The sequence below is a fragment of the Arachis duranensis genome, chromosome 8 (assembly GCF_000817695.3).
Source record: "Arachis duranensis cultivar V14167 chromosome 8, aradu.V14167.gnm2.J7QH, whole genome shotgun sequence".
Classification (NCBI taxonomy): Eukaryota; Viridiplantae; Streptophyta; class Magnoliopsida; order Fabales; family Fabaceae; genus Arachis; species Arachis duranensis.
In genome coordinates, this window is record NC_029779.3 from 46,965,476 (window position 1) to 46,972,469 (window position 6,994).

Consider the following 6,994-nt stretch of genomic DNA (forward strand, 5'->3'; position numbering starts at 1 on the left):
TATATAAACAATTTTTTAAAAAATCTAATAATTAATCTATTATTTTTTTTGTTTTAGTCCAATTTAAATATTTTTTATTATTTTTGAGAAAAAATATTTTAAAAAATTTAATAATATATGATGAGGAACACTATTGAATAAATTATATAAAACTAATTAAAACATAATATGAAAATATCTTTAATAAAAAATGAAATAGATATCTTTATTTGAGTGATCTCTATATTTAAAATAATTCTTAAAATTTTTAACTTGTATTAAATAAATTTTTTATTTTTTAAAATGACCAAATAGATCATTCACTTTCAGAAATTAAATTTTTATTAGTCCAAAAATCACCACAATTAAATACCAAATTTGGTATACATTGATATGGACACAATAATTTTAATTTAAATTAGTCTTCAAAATTTAATTAAAACACCTAAATTAATCCATTCACACTTATAATATAAACAAAATAGATAACATATACAAAATGTTAATAATAATATAAACAAAAAATTCATAATAATTACAAATGTTAATAATTCGTAAGATAATGTTAACAAAACAGATAACATGAATAGTTTTTGTTAACGATTTCAAATTCCAAAATTATTAATTTATTATATATAATTTTTAAAATTATATATTAATTAACAAAAATACTATTTGTATATAAAAAATCAATCATCATGAATTTATATATAAATATATATGTATTTCAATTTGTATTCTATTTTAGTAACTAATTTTAGTAATTGATTTTGATATACACTTAGCATAATTAAATAATTAATTAAATATTGATTATTTAAAGTTAACTATTTTTTTCGAATTAATAATTTAGAGACGAATTTAGTAAAATAAAAATATTATGAATGAATTCTGATATAACTAAACCTATTTGACTCGGCAGCACATATAAAATTACAAAAGTGTATATAAAATTACAGAAGTTAAAACACATATACGGATCATCAAGATATATACATTACAAGAACAATGTTTATGTTCAATTACAATTAATGAGTTTTTTTGCTTCCCATAAATAATAGAATCTAATCAACTATGACTTTTATACCGACTTCCGAAACCTAACATTGAAATAATTGAGCAAGTGACGGCAAAAAATAATGTTGTTACCGGTTGGAATTGGAAAGCTACTCTATTGAAAATAATTATGAGTTTTAATAACGAGTGCTTTTAAAGACATTTACAAAAAATTAAAATAATTTAAAGTTTAGAATACATTATATACATCAAACTATTTTTAAAAAATTATAGAGAATAGTTAGCTAGCAAATTCTTATATTATATATTAAAAAAAAAAACTTTAATAAGTGGCCTTAAAAAGTTCAATGAGAGTTCATGTAGTTGGGGAATTAGACTCAGAAGTATTTAAGACAGGACAAGATTTCCCAATATCCACCGTTATAACTATAACTTTCACTTCCATTTTCCTTAACAAACCACCGTTATAACTATAACTTTCATTTCCATTTTCCTTAACAAACCACTTTGGTTTCCAACCCCTCTCTTGCAACTTCCTTGCCTGCCAATTATGATGAAATAATAATGTTTTTCATCAATTTCATAATGAAATAATAATATATGTTATCAATTTCGTAATATCTATCATTTAAAAAAAAAACTAATTATTATATTATTTTTATAATTTTATTAAATTTTTAATTAAATTCTTACCGTTTAAAAAATAAAAATTTTCAATTAAATTCTTATTAACTGTATTTTATTAAAAATTAATAAAATATTTATTTCTGTAAAATAAATTATAAAATATCTTTAAAAAAAATATTTTGTACCTCTCTCTGTCTTTGTTCCAGCCGCAACTTCTCAGAATTGGCCATGTCATGCTCTCCATTTTCTAAATACCTTTGATCTGGTCTTAGTCTTTAATCTGTTGGTGGCAACTTTTCCTCTATTAACTCAAAAAGTCAACACTAAACATCCCACATATTTTAGAAGATTAATCCTCTTATTTTCAATACCATGTTTCAAGTTCCTTTTATGTACAAATAAAATATTAAAAATAGAAAACATACATTAAACTGAAAATAAAAATCAAAGGGAATTTGTCACGTTCAAATTCTAGAAGACTACTTTATTTTCTATCTGTTTTTTTTTCTTTTTTTTTTGCTAGGGTTTCAAATCAAGGAACTCCGCCTATATTACACTTGCGATACATAGCCGGTCCCAAGTTCGGATAAATGAGGAGGGTTGTGTTAGGTCTTCGGCAACCAATATAAAAATATAGCCGAACCCCCATGACATGAATCAAACACATTATTGCGCTAAAGCTAGGTCGTTGCCCGGAAGCAACGCGCCATATGACTCGAGTACGGTATCAAAACAAGAGCTGCTGCATCGGTACCCGGATGTAGTGTTAAATGAGTAAGGGTTCTCGTGTTTTCGTGAACGGACGAGGGTAAATAAGCTAGTTCACAAAGTAAAAGATAAAGGTCAAAACGACAGAAGGTTAAGATTTGGGACATGGAACATAGGCAATCTAACAGGAAAGTCCATGGAGATGGTGGACACCATGACAAGGAGGATGATTAACATTATGTACATACAAGAAACGAAATGGGTTGGTGCAAAGGCTAGGGAGTTGGATATTTCTGGTTTCAAACTTTAGTATACAGGAAAGGTGAAGAATAGGAATGAGGTTGGAATAATTGTGGATAAGCAGTGGAAGAATAACGTAGTAGATGTCAAGAGGGTGGGAGATCGGATCATCGCTATCAAACTTGTGGTGGAGGGAGGTGCTTTCCATGTGATTAGCGCCTATGCACCGCAAGTGGGTTCGGACGAACAACACAAGATAAGGTTTTGGGAGGATCTAAAGAGTTTGTTTTAAGGCATACCTTTGGGAGATAAGATTTTCTTAGGAGGAGATTCAAATGGCCATGTTGGGAGAGAAGTGATTAGATATGGGAGTATTCACGGAGGCCATGGTTTCAGGGTGATCAATGCCGAGAGTAAAACTATTTTGGACTTTTCCTCAACCTTTGATCTTCTCATCGCAAATACATGTTTTAAAAAGAGAGACGAACATCTTATAACCTATAAGAGTAGCATGACAAGCTCTCAAATCGACTTCTTCTTGTTAAGGAGAGTCGACCGAAAATTTTGCATTAACTGTAAAATTATCCCGGGAGAGAGTTTGACAACACAACATAGGGTGTTCGTCATGGATTTTCACGTTGAGTAAAAGTTGAGGAAAAGACATCATACGAAGAACCCAAGGACGAGGTGGTGGCGGATGAAAAGTGAGAAACAAAGAAGCTCCCTAAGACGGGTAGGAGAAGAGGCAAAGTGGGATGGAAATGGAAGCGCGGAAGAGATGTGGAGGGAGATGGCAGAAGTTATTAGAAAAACAACAAAAGAAAGTTTTGGTGAATCTAAAGGAATATGACCAAGAGACAAGGAGTCCTGGTGGTAGAATGCGAGTATACAAGAAAAGATAAAGATAAAAAAGAAATGCTTTAAAGAGTGGTCTTTATGCCGCAATACAGATAACTGGGAAAAATATAAGGAGGCTAAAGAATAGACAAAAGTGGCTGTAAGTGAAGCAAGAACAAGAGCATATGAGGGTCTCTACCAGTCTTTGGGCACAAAAGAAAGAGAAAAAGGTATATATAGAATCGCAAAGAGCTGGAAAAGAAGAACGAGAGATTTGGATCAGGTTAAGTGCATAAAGGATAAGGATGGAGAAGTGTTGGCTCAAGAGGAGAAGATTAATGAAAAGTGGAAGAGCTACTTCTACGAGTTATTTAATGAGGGACAGAAGACTCTTCCGAGCCTTGGTCGATTATGCACAAGGGAAGAAGATCAAAACTGACTACTATCGAAGGATTCAAGACTTCGAGGTAAAAGAGGCTCTAAAGCAGATGAAAAATGGCAGGGCAGTAAGACTTGATAATATCCCGATTGAGGTTTGGAAGGGTCTTGGAGAAAAAGGCATCAACTGGTTAACCAAGCTTTTTAATTAGATTTTAAGGTCAAAGAAGATGTCTGATAAGTGGAGAAAGAGCACATTGGTACCTATCTACAAGAATAAGGGGGATATACAAAGTTGCAGAAATTATAGAGGGATTAAACTTATGAGTCATACTATGAAGTTATAGAAAAGGGTGATAGAACGGAGGTTGAGAAAAGAGACACAAGTATCAGAGAACCAATTTGGATTTATGCCAGGCAGATCTACCACTGAAGCGATATACCTATTAAGAAGGATGATGGAAAAGTATCGTAGTAATAAAAGGAATCTACATATGGTGTTTATTGATTTGAAAAAAGCGTATGATAGGATACCAAGGGAGGTCTTATGGAAGGTTTTAGAAAAGAGAAAAGTAAGGATTGCATATATTCGGACAATTAAAGACATGTATGATGGGGCCACAACTAGTGTGAAGACTCAAAGTGGTGTGACAGAGGAATTTTCTATTGGTATAGGATTGCACCAGGGATCATCCTTAAGTCCATACATTTTCACATTAGTCTTGGAAGTACTCACAGAGCACATCCAAGAGCCTGTGCTATAGTGCATGCTTTTTGCCGATAATATCGTCCTTATGGGAAAGTCAAGGGAAGACCTAAATAAGAAGTTGGAGTTATGGAGAGAAACTTTAGAAGTGTATGGTCTGCGCATAAGCTGTAGCAAGACGGAATTTATGGAATGTAAGTTCAGTCTAAGAAGGGAAAACCCCAATATAGAGGTGAAGATTGGAGAAAACATCCTACGAAAAGTTAAAAGTTTTAAGTATCTTGGGTGCATCATACAGGATAATGGAGAGATTGAACATGATGTAAATCATAGGATCCAAGCAGGTTGGTCAAAATGGCAGAGTGCATCTAGTTTTATACGCGACAAAAAAGTGCCTCTAAAACTTAAAGAAAAATTCTATTGCACCGCTATAAGACCGGCTATGCTGTATGGTATGGAATGTTGGGCGGCTAAATGGGAGCATGAACATAAGCTGAGTGTAACAGAGATGAAGATGTTAAGATGGATGAGTGGTCATACGCGATTAGATAAAATAAGGAATGAAGATATAAAGGAGAGAGTTGGAATAGCACCCATTGTGAAAAAGATGGTTGAATCGCGTCTCAGGTGGTTTAGACATGTGAGAAAAAGACCGATAGAACATCCAGTCAAAAGGGTGGATGAGATGGAAGATGGACAAAGGGCGAAAGGCAAAGGAAGACCTAAGAAGATCATCCATGAGGTGGTCAAACGAGATCTACATATAAATGGTCTCTCTGTAGATATGATACATGACAGAACACAATAGCATCGTTTGATTCATATAGCCGACCCCATTTAGTGAGACAAGACTTTGTTGTTGTTGTTTCAAATCAAGGATGATATTCAAAATTTTCTTTTTTAAAAGAAAAGACACAAAGGCAGAGAGATGGAAAAAGACCCAAAAATACTACAACTACATATTAGAACTAGTGTTAAACCTGTGCGATGCACGGGCTTATATTTAAATTTGATAAGTTAAATTAAAAATAATATTTTATAACCATATATTTTTTTAAATTTAGTATAACACTATCATCGTCGTTATATAATAAACGTGTTAAATATGTTGTTTTATCTTTATTCAAAGTAAAATATAAATAGAAGAGTTTGAAGTTTATAATATTCTTAAACCATAAGGAGGGAGACATGAAAAAAATAAGAACATATATAACTGTAATAATAGCATGTTAATTTTACACTAAATTTTGTATAAAAAGCTAATAAAAATTTATCGATCGATAACCTAGTATCTTACTAACTTCATTAGAAAAGCAATTGGCATAGGATGTTGTGCTCCTTGTTACACATTTCATTTCAAATCTGAAAAAAAAAGTTATAGATAAATTAGTAATATCTATAGTAAATATTTGTACAAAAGTATAAATCATAACATGCTATTAAAATAAAAATAATATTATTCTTACCTAAATATTATTAAAAACCTCTTTGAACACGACATTTGTTGTTGATGACTTTGAATTGCCGTCTTCGTCTAGAATTAAAACCCTGAGGCCACTGCGACTCTTAACTCTTGACAAAGCAACATAAAGTTGTCCATGGGTAAACACTGATTTTGACAAATAAAGCCCTACATGTGATAATGATTGACCCTGACTCTTGTTAATGGTCATTGCAAAGCATACTGTCAATGGAAATTGTCTCCGTTGGAACTTAAATGGCAATCCTGAATCTGAAGGGATCAAGTTCATTCTTGGAATGTACACTTTATCTCCAATATTTCTACCGGTCACTACTGTCGCTCCAATTACATTGCTGCCAAGTTCGTTAACTATTAATCTTGTCCCGTTGCATAAACCTGAAGTCTGGTCTATGTTTCGCAGTAGCATTACAGCGACTCCTCGCTTCAAAGTCAACTTGTGATTGGGTAGTCCCGAACATTTGATGTCATTTAGGAACTCTGGTGTGAACCACTCTTGTTGTACATCTTCATTCTCATCAGCTTGACATGTTGTGTCAGAGCTCAAATACTCCTTTTCCATCCCTGGAAAGATTGTCAAGACAAAATCGTTTACCTTCTCGACACTCTCAAGCGTGGGTGCAAGAATTGCCCTACTCTGAAAATACCTGTAATCTGATATGTTTTGCAACAAATTTGGATATGCAAAGTCTATCAAATGAGAGAGAGGATCATCAGTAGTTGTAATCAATAGATCATCTGGAATTTCAACTTCTAATTCATCACCAACAACAGAGCCAATATTTCCATTTCCAACATCAAGTATCCAATTAGCAAATCTCTTCATTTCACCTTCATATTGATCCGAAGAAGACATTAGAAGCCTCATATTCGTATGCAGTTTCAGAACCTTACAAAATGACCACAGATGGGATGAGTTAATAGCGGATGCCAATATATCATGTCTACTTCCTTTCGGAATCACCGGAAGTATCTGTCTGAAATCACCTCCTAGAACAACAACCTTACCACCAAATGGTCGA

At 32.6% G+C, this 6,994-nt stretch overlaps 1 pseudogene; it reads right to left on the reverse strand.

Moving 5' to 3' along the window:
• Positions 1 to 1,351: 1,351 nt before the first annotated feature.
• Positions 1,352 to 6,994, reverse strand: part of LOC127741286 (oxysterol-binding protein-related protein 1C-like) — a 15,648-nt pseudogene continuing 10,005 nt past the window's right edge.